This window comes from Hemicordylus capensis, chromosome 4 (genome assembly GCF_027244095.1).
Source record: "Hemicordylus capensis ecotype Gifberg chromosome 4, rHemCap1.1.pri, whole genome shotgun sequence".
Lineage (NCBI taxonomy): Eukaryota > Metazoa > Chordata > Lepidosauria > Squamata > Cordylidae > Hemicordylus > Hemicordylus capensis.
In genome coordinates, this window is record NC_069660.1 from 243,109,242 (window position 1) to 243,124,493 (window position 15,252).

A 15,252-nucleotide genomic window follows, 5' to 3' on the forward strand; every position below is an offset into this window, starting at 1 on the left:
AAGAACAAATGCAATAAAAGCAAAAGTAGAAAAGTCACCAACAAACAGCAAGTGCCGCCTTTGTCAAGAAGCAGAGGAAACCGTGGACCACCTAATCAGCTGTTGTAAAAAGATTGCACAGACTGACTACAAACAAAGGCATGACAAGGTAGCAGGGATGCTACACTGGAACATCTGCAAAAAATACAAGCTACCTGTAGCCAAAAATTGGTGGGACCATAAAATTGAAAAAGTTGTCGAAAATGAAGATGCAAACATATTATGGGACTTCTGGCAACAAACAGACAAACATCTGCCACACAATACACCAGACATAACTGTAGTCGAGAAGAAAGAAAAACTAGTTAAAATAATCAGCATAGCAATACCAGGGGATAGCAGAATAGAAGAAAAAGAAATAGAAAAAATCACCAAATATAAAGATCTACAAACTGAAATTGAAAGGCTGTGGCAGAAAAAGACCCAAATAATCCCAGTGGTAATTGGTGCCCTGGGTGCAATTCCAAAAGACCTTGAAGAGCCCCTCAACACCATAGGGGCCACAGAAATCACCATCGGCCAATTACAAAAGCAACTTAACTGGGAACAGCCTATATTTTGCGACGATATCTATAATAACCAACAGTATTAATGATAAAATTCAGCCATCCCATGTCCTTGGGAAGGACTTGATGTCTGGATAAAACAAACCAATCAATAACATCTGTCTGTCTATGTAAACAAGAAATAATAATAGTATGCAACCTGAAGCTACCACATTCGCTTACGTGTCTGAGAAAGCTCCATAATGTTATACAGAGCGTTTCCTCCAACACTAGTTTAAATGGGACAGTCAACCATTTTTTAAAAATGGTGATCATAGCAGGTATTACAGTGTAGTTTAATTATTCAAATACAAGCGTTTTAATTGTTTCATTAATATGTGAACACCCAGATATGTAATTAATTCTGGCAGTTGCATTGTTCAGTCATTTCAAAAACAAAAGTGGGAGAAACAAAAAAGGAGCAAATTTATGTGACATGGGAGAAAGCATGCCGTAAAGCATCTGTTGCTGTTTTGGCAGGACAAAGCTTTCAAGCCCATGAAAAAGCTGAGTAATAAAATAAAGGCGAACTAAGGAAGCTATCCATGCCAGCAAGGGTATGATAAGGGTGGAGCAGGGGTGTCAAACATGCAGCCTTTATGGTTGATTGTTTTGACCTGCAGTCGGTGGCAACACAAGGCATTTGCCCATTTGAGGTGAGCTGCAAAGAGTACCATACTTCTGTGAGTGCTTTCCTTTGAGCTCCTATAGGATGCCTGAATACAGTGGGGAGAACTGCAGTGCTGAGGAGAAGAGCAGCAAGAAGCAACAGAGGGACAAGCAAGCAAGCAGCAATTACAAGCAGTGGGCAAAGGAGCTGGATGCACACTGCTACAGTAAGAGCAGCAATAGTGGCAGGGAGACAGAGCACGCCCAGGAGAGAGAGGCCAGAGAGGAGAGGAGAGGAGAGGAGAGGAGAGGAGAGAGATGGCATCTGCAGTCTTCATCTCAGGGGTAGGGAAAGAGGAGGGAAGAAAACAAAGAGGAAAGAGTCAGAAGGAGAGATAGTGAGGGGGAAAGAGAGAGCCAGGGAGAGGAAATATTTTATTTATTTATCATTATTATATTCAAGAATATAAGGATTTTTATTTTTTTTTACAGTTCAGCCCACCAAGAGATTTAAAAAAAAAAACTTAAATGGCTGTTGACTTTGACACACCTGTTCTGGAGGAATTAATCTTCTGTCTAAAGGTAATTGTCACCTTGTTTTGGTAGGGGAAAAATGCAATATGATAGAGCCAATATGATAGAGATAATGTCAAGGTTTTCTTTCATGTTCCCATTCATGTCCCAGGGAAAACATCTGGATACATCATGAGATTAAGAATGGCAGAATTTGATGCCACTTGTGTATTCTTCCCATGGAAAAAAGTCCACACAGGGGAAAGTGTTGATTCAATGGGAGATGGGCAAATCCATCAGAAAAGGGGAAAAAAAAAAAAAGGTAAGGATTGAGCAGATGGAGAATGCCTGTCTTTAATAAAGACTCTTGGTTCTCCAGCTAACATAAATCGATGACTTTTATAAAGTCAGATGGGGGCACAGAGCTCAAAGTAAGTGCAAAATGAATTATTATATGTCTGAAAAGCAGTTAACGGGCTCAATCATGATGAGTCTTCTTACATCTCCAATCTATCATTCAAGAAGATTAGATAGCAAATTGGGACCTGGCCCTTTTGGTTTAAGGTCAGTCTGGTAAGTTTTCCTCTTTGTGCCAGCTGAATGCCGGAAGTGGACAGACGTGCTTTGTGAATCACTGCTTATCATTCTTGGATCTAATCAGATGTGCCAAGTAATTTTGCTCCAGGGTTGACTGTCATAAGAAAGCACATTGCATTAGACACTCAAAGAATGCATATCTTTAAGAGAAGACATAAGTAAATTAAATGAGTGGAAGCATACAGCTGCTCTGGGATTTTAATTTAAACCAGTGTTGGTTCGAACTCATTCCAGTCATTTTTTGTTGATCAATAATGGCCTTGGCTTTTGTGCAGTCCTGCCTGACTTACAGTAGTACCCCTAAAGATGTGTGTGTGTGTGTGTGTGTGTGTGTGTGTGTGTGTGTGTGTGTGTGTGAAATATGTCTGAGGTTGATGTAGAACAAAAATATGAAGAAAATTAATGAACAAATTCTATATTGCTTCCTTCTCTTCAAGGTCATTAGCAATGCTGAGTCTGCCGGTGCTGCTGAGGACTGCTTTCATTCTCATCTAGCCCAAGACATTGGTGGACTTTCACAAACCCCTGAAGGTTTGTGAAACTGCTCAGCCTTTGCCAGCAAATGGTGACCAGGCATGTTCCCAATCTCCGGTCATGTGTTTGCAAAGATTGAGGTAGGAGGAAGGGAGAATGATCATGTGCAAGGCAGCAGGTGCGTAGGATGTTTCGTCCCCATCTTTTTACCAGGATAGAAGGAAAAGCCCCCCCACCTTAATGCCTGCAAGGAAACAACCAAAAATTGGGATTGCACCTGGCTTTCCTACCCAGGCTGGGCACTTCTCCTACCCTTTTGCCAGTCATTTGAATGAGCCTGTAATGTAAGATGAGTACAATGAGGCTATGAAGCACATTGGTATGGAGGGCAGGGCTTGCGAGTTCTAGAAATTTTGTGTTAATTCCCTTATTTAATAAATTAGTTTTCCCTCTCAGCCTTGCCCAGCTTGTCTGTTCTTTAGTACTGAAGAACTACAAGGATTTATTTTTTTAAAAGGTTACAAACAAATGTGAAAGAGCCTGCAGCTTATTTCAGCTGTAGCTCATGGCTGAAGTGAGAGACAGGGGCATATCTAGCGTGGGGTGGGCAGGGCACATGCCCCGGGTGCCACTTGAAGGGGGGCACCATTTTAAAAATGAATTATTTTTTTTTAATGGCCACCAAAAACAAAATGGCTGCCATGCATGCTGAAATGGCCTCTGCGAGGTCCTAGGCCATGCCAGGCCTTGCAGCCCTTAAAAAAAACCATTATTTTAAATAATGGCCACTGCATATGCTCAAATGATCCCTGAGAGACCCTAGGCCTTGCCAGGCCTTGCAGAGGCCATTTGAGCATGTGTGGCAGTCTCCAAAATGGTAACCACGCCGATCTTTGCAGGCTCAAACAGGCCCCAAACAGGCTGCGGCAGTGAATTAAGAGGCTGGCGGAGGGAGGGGGAACCTTTGCAGACCCCACCCCCCAGCCTTTGGGAAGTCCTCCGAAGGGGCTACAGATAATTGTGGTTTTTAAAAAAAATTTAATACAATATAAGTCACTGTACACATATTCAGTTTGGCACTATGTACAGAGAATCAGGGCTTGTGAATACTGAGCTGAAGCTTATGAGCTAGGATTGTATTCATTTGCTTTTACTTTGCTTCTTGTGATAAGTGAGTTAAATGTGATGTCTTGCTAATATGGCTATTAATGGTAAGTTTGTCCTTGAATCAGTGTGAAATCCTTAGTATTAAGGCCCACTGGGAGTTTCTTGCTCTCTTTCTCTCTTTTTAACTGTCTTTCTGAAATACTAGAATATATTCTAAGCAGTGACACAGTTTACTCTGCATATCCTTTAATTATTTTCAGTAGTCATGTGCACGGACCGGTTCGGAGGCCATTCTAAAGGCCTCCAGACCGGTCCGGACACGGGGTGGTTTTGGTTCGGGAGGATGGGGTGGGGGGTTCCAATAAGAAATGGGGGGGGGGGGGCGTTACTCACCCCGGAGACAACCACACCGTAATTCACTGAGCAATCGGGCGGCAGGATATCTCCCTGCCGCCCGCTTCATTCCCCGCTCGGCGGCTCCGTCCTCATGTACTCTGAAGAATCGTCCTCCTTAAGCATTTAGACCCTTCAAAGCCCCGCTGGTGCTCGGCTGGCGGGTGCTCGGCTGGCGGCCGCCCCAAGAGGACCCCTGCTGCCCCCAAGAGGACCCCTGCCACCCCCATCCTTAAGAAATCACCTCCCATGGGAGGTGATTTCTTAAGGATGGGGGTGGCAGGGGTCCTCTTGGGGGCAGCAGGGGTCCTCTTGGGGCGGCCGCCAGCCGAGCACCCGCCAGCCGAGCACCAGCGGGGCTTTGAAGGGTCTAAATGCTTAAGGAGGACGATTCTTCAGAGTACATGAGGACGGAGCCGCCGAGCGGGGAATGAAGCGGGCGGCAGGGAGATATCCTGCCGCCCGATTGCTCAGTGAATTACGGTGTGGTTGTCTCCGGGGTGAGTAACGCCCCCCCATTTCTTATTGGAACCCCCCACACCAGTGCCGGACCGCAGCTCCGCGGTTCTGTGCACACCCCTAATTTTCAGAGTATCTGGGAACAGTTAAATTCTCCATTTATTTTTAAAACTTATGTAATAGTGATGCTACAATGCATAGTAGAGAATTAGACAGGCACTTCTGTTTAGTTTTCCAAGTACACCTCCACATAGTATTTGGGTATTTCATGAGCCCTAGCATAGTAAAATTTGCAGCTTTCCAGCATTTTTTGGTCTGGCTACGTCCTCAGCTAAATAATTTTTGAAATATTAAAAGATTAACGAGCTTGACTTGTATTTTTCAGCTGATATTATGGTAGAGTTATCAGAAAGATGGATGTCAGATATTTGGACAGGGGGTGCAATTTCAGTGCTTGCCCTAGGCACTATTTACCCTAGATACGCCTCTGGTGAGAGACCAAAACAAATAGCCATCTCGGGTTAGACAAAATGGAGACTAACACTGGAAAAACAAAGAAGGGAGGGGTCTGGCACTTTTATCTATGACCCTTACCCACCCACCTCAGTGGTCACTATGAGACAGTGCAGCTGAGAGCTGATGCTGCCAGTGCCATAGACAGCATGGTAACTGGTCTACCTGGTATGAAGGTTGAGGTGTGACGCAGGATCTAGATAGGCTGCTAGGCAGTGCTGGGGAGGAGTCAGCTGTTGTGTGCACTTCAGCAACAACAATGGTGGGAAATGCTGTCGGGAGGTCCTGGAGGCCAAATTTAGGCTGCTAGCAGCTTATAGAAATCCAGGACCCCCAGGTAGCATTCTCTGAAGTATCACCTGTTCCATAGGCAGGGCCAGTGAGACAGGCAGAGCTGAGGGGTTTGGCTGAAATGTTGATGAGACAGTGGTTCCAGGAGATGGGGTTTAGATTTGTTAGGTATTTGGGGGCAAAGAAAGCCTGTACAAAAGGGATGGGCTCCACTTGAACCAAGATGGAACCAGACTGCTGGTGCTTAAAATAAAAACGGTTGCTGAGCAGCTTTTAAAATGATGCCAAGGGGATGAAGCCTGACAGGAACTAGGTGGTATCTGGTTTGGCAAGTAAAAACTCCTAAGGGGCAAACATTTCATATAAACATTTTCAGGTAAACAATGTGTGAGGGTGCAAACATGTCAGATAAACCAGAAGGGGACAGAACCGAACCATGGGTCGAACAGATGGAAACACATATCAGCAGATCAAAAAGGTCAAGTGGCAGTAAGGGAGATAGCACACACCAACGCCAGGTAAGAGACTTGGTGTATAGATGTTTATATACCAATGCCAGAAGCCTCCAAGCCAAGATGGGCAAAATGGAGTGCTTGGTTGCTAATGAAAACATAGATATAGATATAGCAGGCATAATGTAAACCTGGTGGAATGGTGAATACCAGTGGGACACTGTTATTCCTGAATACAAACTCTACAGAAAGGACAGGGAAGGGAGGACTGGAGCAGCACTGTATATTAAAGAAGGGATAGAATCCAACAAGCTAGAAAACCTAGGAGGACTGGAGTCTTCCACAGAATCATTATGGGTGACAATATGAGGACTGTAAGGAAATATGTTACAAAGGGAATGCTATCCATCAATGGCTACTAGTCAGAGGGCTGTGGGCATGATGGCTCCGAGAACCAGTTGCAGGGGAGAAATGGCAGGAGAGAGGGCATGCCCTCAACTCTTGCTTGTGGCTTCCAGCAGCATCTGGTGGGCCACTGTGAGAAACAGGATGCTGGAATAGATGGGCCTTGGGCCTGATCCAGCAGGGCTGTTCTTATGTTCTTATCACCGTCTGGATCAACATGCTGAGAGTGACCTGGAGTTGGAGAAGCAAATCAGAGAAGCATCAGAGACAGAGATCTAACAATCAGTGACTTCAATTACTCACACATAGAGTGGGCAAATTCACATTAGAGTATTGACAGAGAGGCCACATTTCTAGACATGCTGAATGACTGTGCCTTAGGACAGTTGGTTGTGGAAACAACCAGAGAAAAGGCGACCTTGGATTTAATCCCAATTGGTGCCCAGACAGTGACCGTAGTGTGGTCCAATTCAGCTTATATGTGAATGGAACACTGCCAAGGAAGCCCAACAAAGATGTGTTTGACTTCAGAAGAGGAAACTTCTCAAAAATGAGGGGATTGGTAAAAAGGAAGCTGAAAAGGAAAGTCAGGGGGGTCAAATCACTCCAGAAAGCATGGAACTTATTCAGAGCCACAATAATAGAAGTTCAGTTGAAATGTATACCAAGGAAGAGGAAAGGTACCACCAAGTTAGGAGGATTCCAGCATGGCTAACAAGGAGTCAGGGAAGCTATAAAAGGGAAGAAGACTTCCTTCAGAAAATGAAAGTCCTGCCCAAATGAGGAGAACGGAAAGGAACATAAACTCTGGTAAAAGAAATTCAAGGAGACGATTGATTGATTGAATGATTAAGTGCCATCAAATCGTTGTCGACTCTTAGTGACCACATAGATAGGTTCTCTCCAGGATGATCTGTCTTCAACTTGGCCTTTAAAGTCTCTCAGTGGTACATTCATTGCTGTTGTAATCAGGTCCATCCACCTTGCTGCTGGTCGCCCTCTCCTTCTCTTTCCTTCAACTTTTCCCAGCATTATGGACTTCTCAAGGGAGCTGGCTTTTCACATAATGTGTCACAAGTATGATAGTTTGAGCCTGGTCATTTGGGCCTTGAGTGAAAATTCTGGATTGATTTGTTCTATGATCAATTATGTTTTCCTGGCTGTCCATGGTATCCTCGAGAGTCTTCTCCAGTACCAAAGTTCAAAAACATCAATACTTTTTCTATCTTGCTTCTTCAAAGTCCAGCTTTTGCAACCATAGAGTACAGTGTCACAGTAAAAACCATTGTCTGAACAATTCTAATCTTTGTAGGTGTAGACATGTCACAGCATCTAAAGATCCTTTCCAAAGCCTTCATTGCAACTCTACCAAGTTCTAGTCTGTGGTATATTTCTTGACTGTTGAATCCTTTACTGTTGATGGCTGATCCAAAAGGCAGAAGCTATCCACCACTTCAATGTCTTCATTATCAATTCTGAGGCTTGTTGCTGTACCCATTGTCATCAGTTTAGTCTTTACATTTAGTCGTACTCCCATCTTTTCACTGTGCTCCTTGACTTTCATTACTAGAGCTTGCAGATCATCCGCATTCTCAGCTATCATAATGTTGTCATCAGTGAGGCGCAGGTTATTCATGTTTCTTCCTCCAAGCTTAAAACCATGCTCATCTTCTCTCAGTATATGTCCAGCATATAAATTGAATAAATAAGGAGAAAATATACAGCCTTGTCTTTTTGTCTTTGCCTATCAGGAACCAGTCTGTTTCACCATGTTCTGTCTGGACTGTGGCTTCCTGTCCTTTGTATAGGTTTCATGAGAACAATGAGATGTCCTGGGATGCCCATTTTCCTAAGGATATTCCACAACTTGACATGGTTGGTGCAATTAAAGGCTTTTCTGTAGTCAATAAAGCACATATTGACTTCTTTCTGGTATTCTTTGGCTTTCTCAAATATCCAGAGTACATCAGCAATGATGTCTCTTGTTCCTTGACATTTTCTGAAACCACCTTGAACATCTGGCATTTCCCTTTCCATGTAGGGCTCTAATCTGCATTGGATTATCCCAAGCATTATTTTGCTAGAATGTGAAATTAAGGATATTGTGTGATGGTTTGTGCAATCTGTTAAGACTCCTTTCTTTGGTATGGGTATGTGGACTGACCTCTTCCAGTCTGTTGGCCATTGTGTCACTATCTAAATTTGCTGGCATAGTTTGGTTAGAGTCTTGACTGATTTTTCTTCTGTTGCCTGCCATATTTCTGTAGCTGTTCCATCAATTCCTGTAGCCTTCAGACTTGGTAATGACTGGAGTGCTAATCTAACTTCACCTTCCTATACTAGAGGTTCTTGCAAGTAAGGAATATCTTCTAGAGTATCTTGGATGTTGATGTCCCTGCTGTACAGATTTTCAGTAATCAAATTATCAAATAATCAAATTATCCAAATTACATACTCCATAATGTAACAAATCAGTATGCAATTATATCTTTAGCCATTGGTAGTAACAACATCCAGAAAACTAGTTCACTTCCTCATTCAACCCATAGGAAGTCCATGTTTTGAGTGTGTGGATCCGAAAAAGTTCCTGGTGTGCTAATAAATTATGAAGATTCTCACTGCTATGCCTGATCTTTTCCACACACCAAAATCTTATGTTCTGTTGTGGACATCTTGGGTTTGTGGTTTGATTCGACAAAATGTTTGACCAAAGGTGCCTGTACCTTCCTTCTTTTAATACAACTTTTAATTTTAATTAAATTTAATTTTTAATACAAATTCTTGTTCAATAATTCTTTTTAAATATCCCTAGTGTTCATCCCCACAAAAAGCAATGCACAAGGGCACCAAATGACATAAATAACTTTCTTTGTGTTACAATTAAAGGAGTCCTCAATGGGATATTCCTGACCATGCAGAGGATTCCTGAATTTCTTATGTTTCTCACAATTGTGGCACACTGTGCAATGGCCACAATGAAACTGTCCTACAGGTAATGACCCATCTAGTGTGCTTTGCCTGGTCTTCTGTACATCTCTCATATTGCTATGTACCAACATATAAATCTATAAAACAAGGGACAGTTGCTCTTCCCCAGCTTAATATAATAAAGAGATTTACCACTTTTGAAAGGCGCCTTTGCTAAGGCTATGCAATGCGATTCGCCATCGAATCTGGGTCAAATTGGGGATGATTTGTAAATTTGACCTTGAATTGAATCACCCTCAAAATGTAGGGCCTGATTTGGGTCAAGTGGAATCAATTCAGCCCAAATCAATTTGGGTGATTTGAATGTCGTTTTGAGGCTCATTTTGCTGGGGAAATGCACCTCAAAATGGCACCTCCCCCCGAGAGAGCTGGTCTACTATTTGGGATTGGTGGGTAGACTAGCCTTCCGCTCCAGACTTAGTGTGTCAGCCCGCTTCAGAGGGCAGGTCTACCTGGGTAGACTTGTCCTTCAAGGAGGCTGATGTGCCAAGTCCAGAACAAAGGGCTGGTCTACCTGCCAATTGCAATTGGCAGACCAGTTCTCCTGTTCTTCTGGGGAAAGCTGGTCTTCCAGTCTTTTCCGGGGAGAGCTGGTCTCCAGATTTAGTGCATCAGCCCACCTCAGAGAACAGGTCTTCCTGGGTAGGCCTGTCCTGCAAGGTGGGCTGATGCGCTAAGTCCAGAACAGAGGGCTGGTCTACCTGCTGATCCCAATTGGTAGACTAGCTCTCCCTGGTGTGGGGAGCATCATTTTGAGGTCTGTTTCTCTGCAAAACGGGCCTCAAAAGGGTACGTGAATCACCCAAATTGATTTAGGTGATTCGGGGCTGATTCATCAAGTCAGCCAACCAAGCCTGCTGCTTTCAATGAAACAATTCAGGGGGTCTGTGATTCAATTCATCCTCAAATCGAATTGCAGATTTTGCTTTGTGCACACCCCTACTCTTTGCTCAGTTAGCAGGTATAACAGAGTAGTTATATGAAGAAGCCTTTCATATACAAATCTTCTATTCTCACACAAAGGACTATGGAACAGGAAATGAGATCAAATGCCTGTTCAGCTAGGAAGCTCACTGGGTGGTCTTACTGCAAGCAAGGCACCTTCAGCCTGAACTAACTGACAGTGGTATTGTGAGGATAAGATGGAATAATGGCATGTATACTGCCCTGAAGGACAGACTACAAGTCAAAACAAAAATTCCAAGCATACTCTCAAGAATGTAGATACTAGTCAGGACTGATCTCTTGACCAGAATTATACTCCATTCATTAATCATCCACCAGCTGGAGCTGTAGTCTGGCCTGTGCAATGGTTAATGAAGAGAAAGCAATGGGTCTGATCACTAAGTGGTCCAAATAGTTTTTGTCTGTTTTTGCTTTATTTTAATGTTTTATATCCTGTATTTCCATATTAAAAACAAGCACAAGGCAGCTCACAATATAAAACTATTAAAATAATAAGATATAATGATATACATTTCCTGTTAAAAAAAACCCTACATAAGATCAGCAATCTAAAAATATACAATTTGAATATAAATATAAAAGTAGCTGTCTGGAAATATTTTCACAAAGAAAACATTTCTAGATCAAAAGAAATGTTGATAATTACTGTACACGTAATAAACATATTATTTTTCCTAGAACTGACATTGAACAGGCTAAGTTTACAAAATAAGGATACCATCTTAATGTGATATCTTGCCCTTATAGAATTCTATGCAAGTTGGATTTATAGGCAATTTACAAATTGATCACAATTTGTAATCACAAATTGATCACAATTTATAATCACAAATTGATCAGGAAAGGACTTTTCTATCACAGACGACAAATAATTCTTTAAAAATTGGAAGAGAAGAACATATTGACTATAATCTGAGTGCACAAGAAAATAGTGAGTTTCTCTTCTCTGCTTTTTAATAATGCATACCTTCATTTGTTGTGCTTTGTATTAGTAGAGAAATACAAATCTGGAACAATCTAGACATTCCTTTCTTTCCTCCTGCTGTTTTCACAATTTTTGGAGTGCTAGTGAAGGTAATCAAATTATGTAAATATTCCATGTTATATGACCTAGCTGAAAATATTGGTTTGCAGTCACCACTGGGAAATAGATTTAATATTACTTTTAGAATCATAAAGGATTCATTCAAAGCTCAACTCACAGATGCTGGAGAGCATCAATTGATTTTAAAATATTCTTTCAAAATATCCCCCACACATTTTCTGTGAAGTTACAGATCATCAGATATTTATGTTTTCACAGAATGGTATTGGTGTTCTTGTAAATGATATTGATGACCAAAATGATTGTGGGGTTACTCACTGATATCTGTTATACAATTTGTTCCAGATTATTCAAACATGTGATTTGTGATCTGCCATTGTACTTGTTAACAGAGGCGGCTCCCTAATGAGCTAAGTGAGGTGACAACGTCAAGCAGCAACTATGCCACAGGGCAGCAAGCAGAGGCGTATCTGGGGAAAATAGCACCTAGGGCAAGCACTGAAATTGCGCCCCCTGTCCAAACATCTGACACCCATCTTTCAGATAACTTTACCATAATATCAGCTTAAAAAATACAAGTCAAGCTCGTTAATCTTTTAATATTTCAAAAACTATTTAGCTGTGGATGTAGCCAGACCAAAGAATGCTGCAAACTGCAGTATGCCGGGGCTCCCGAAATACCCCAATACTATGTGTACTTGGAAAACTAAACAGAAGTGCCTGTCTGATTCTCTACTATGCATTGTAGCATCACTATTACATAAGTTTTATAAATAAATAAATAAACCAGGGCAGTAGACATGATTGCTTCTAAGTGTCCCCTCCGACCTGCTTCAAAATTGGCCCCTTGGTATACAGAAGTTCTACAGGGGCTGAAGTGGAAAGGTAGGCGACTGGAGCTCAAGTGGAGAAAGACTCAAATCGAATCCGACAGATTACGACATGGAGCACATTTAAAGATCTATGCTCAGGCGATACGTACGGCAAAGAAACGGTTATTTTCTGCCCGTATTGCCTCTGTGAGTTCACGTCCAGTGGAGTTGTTCAGGGTTGTGAGGGGACTAGTATCTGCCCCCTAGAACCAGAATTTGGAAGCATCAGTCACCTGCTGCGATGTGTTTAATGAATTTTAAGCAGACAAAATCTCTCGGATTCGGGACGACTTAGATGGAGACTCCACAATTAATTTGATGTCTGAACTGGAGATGTCCAACAACTCCTCTTATATGATTCGACTGGATAAATTTCAGTTTGTGACTCCTGATGATGTGGACAAGCTGCTTGGAGTGGTGAGGCCTACCACTTGTTCTCTTGACCCTTGTCCAAAATGGCTTGTTCGATCTAGCAGGGAGGTTGTTGTAGGCAGCCTGGTAGAAACCATAAATGCTTCTCTGAGGGAGGGCAGGATATCTCCTTGTCTTAAGGAGGCAATTATTAGACCTCTTCTAAAGAAGCCTGCATTAGATCCCTCAGAGCTGAGCAATTATAGGCCAGTTTCCAATCTCCCATGGCTGGGCAAGGTAACTGAGAGGGTGGTGGCCTCTCAGCTCCAGGCGGTCTTGCAGGAAACTGACTATCTAGAACCATTTCAAACTGACTTTCAGGTGGGCTATGGGGTGGAGACTGCCTTGGTCGGCCTGATGGATGATCTCCAATTGGGAACTGACAGAGGAAGTGTGACTCTGTTGGTCCTCTTGGATCTCTTGGCAGCTTTTGATACTATTGACCATAGTATCCTTCTGGAACGTCTGAGGGTGTTGGGGGTGGGAGGCACTGTTTTACAGTGGTTCCGCTCCTACCTCTCGAACAGATTCCAGATGGTATCGATTGGAGACTGTTGCTCTTTGAGATCTGAGCTTAAGTAAGGTGTCTCTCAAGGCTCCATACTTTCTCCAATGCTTTTTAACATCTACATGAAACCGCTGGGAGAGATCATCAGGGGATTTGGAGCGGGGTGTTACCAGTATGCTGATGACACCCAGATCTATTTCTCCATGTCAACTTCTTCAGGAATTGGCATATCCTCCCTAAATGCCTGCCTGGAAGCGGTAATGGGCTGGATGAGGGAGAATAAACTGAAGCTGAACCCAGATAGGACGGAGGTTCTAATTGTGAGGGGTCAGAACTCTAGGGACGATTTTGATCTGCCTGTTCTAGATGGGGTCACACTTCCCCAAAAGGAACAGGTTCGCAGTCTGGGAGTACTTTTGGATCAACGTGTCTCCTTTGTTTCTCAGGTTGAGGGTGCTTTTTATCAGCTTCGGCTCATACACCAGCTGCGCCCGTTTCTTGAGATCAATGACCTCAAAACAGTGGTACATTTGTTGGTAACCTCCAGACTTGACTTCTGTAATGCGCTCTACGTGGGGCTGCCTTTGTACGTAGTCCGGAAACTTCAGTTGGTTCAGAATGCAGCAGCCAGGTTGGTCTCTGGGTCATCTCTGAGGGACCATGTTACTCCTTTACTGATGGAACTACACTGCCAATAGGTTTCCGGACAAAATACAAAGTGCTAGTTATAACTTACAAAGCCCTAAATGGCTTAGGCCCTGGATATTTAAGAGAGCGTCTTCTTTGCTATGAGCCCCACCGCCCATTGAGGTCACTTGAGGAGGTCTGTCTCCAGTTACCGCCAACTCTTTTGGTGGCTGCACAGAGATGGGCCTTTTTGGATGCTGCCCGAGATTGTGGAATGCACTCCCTGCTGGGATACGAGCCTCCCCATCTCTGGCAATTTTAAAAAAATGTTAGAAAACACATCTCTTCGACCAGGCTTTCTCAGCTTTTTAAAACTTGTTTTTAAATTGTTCTGACCATTTAATTGTTGTTTTATGATGTTTTTAATTGTTAATCATAGTTCTATGGTTTTATAATTTTTGTTTTAATTATTAACTGATTTTAATGGTGTTTTAATGTAAACCACCCTGAACCTTTTGGAAGGGCGGTATAAAAGTTTTAATAACAAATAAATAAATAAATAATAAAGGGAGAATTTGACTTTTCCCAGGTACTCTGAAAATAATTAAAGGATATGCAGAGTAAACTGTGTCACTGCTTGGAATATATTCTAGTATTTCAGAAAGACAGTTAAAATTAGAGAAAGAGAGCAAGAAACTCCCAGTGGCCTTAATATTAAGGATTTCACACTGATTAAAAGACAAACTCACCATTAATAGCCATATTATTAAGACATCACATTTAACTCACTTATCATAAGAAGCAAAGCAAGAACAAATGAATACAATCCTAGCTCATAAGCTTCAGCTCAGTATTCACAAGCCCTGATTCTCTGTACATAGTGCCAAACTGAATATGTGTACAATGACTTACATTTTATATATATATATATATATATATATATATATATATACACACACACACACACACACACACACACACACACCTCTAGCCCCTTCGGGGGGCCTGCAAAGGTCCCCCCTCCCCCTTGCTGGCCTCTTAATTCACTGCCGCAGCATGTCCCGGGTTGATTTTTGGGCCTGTTTGGGCCTGCAAAGATCGGTGTGGTGACCATTTTGGAGGCTGCCACGCATGCTCAAATGGCCTCTGCAAGGCCTGGCAAGGCCTAGGGTCTCTCAGGGACCATTTGAGCATATGCAGTGGCCATTATTTACAATAATGGTTTTTTAAAAAGGGCTGCAAGGCCTGGCATGGCCTAGGACCTCGCAGAGGCCATTTCAGCATGCATGGCAGCCATTTTGTTTTTGGTGGCCATTAAAAAAAAATCATTTTAAAAATGGTGCCCCCCTTCAAGTGGTTTCCAGGACATGTGCCCTGCCCGCCCTACCCTAGATACACCCCTGCCAGCAAGTGCAGATCCCCTGCCTCACCCTTCTGC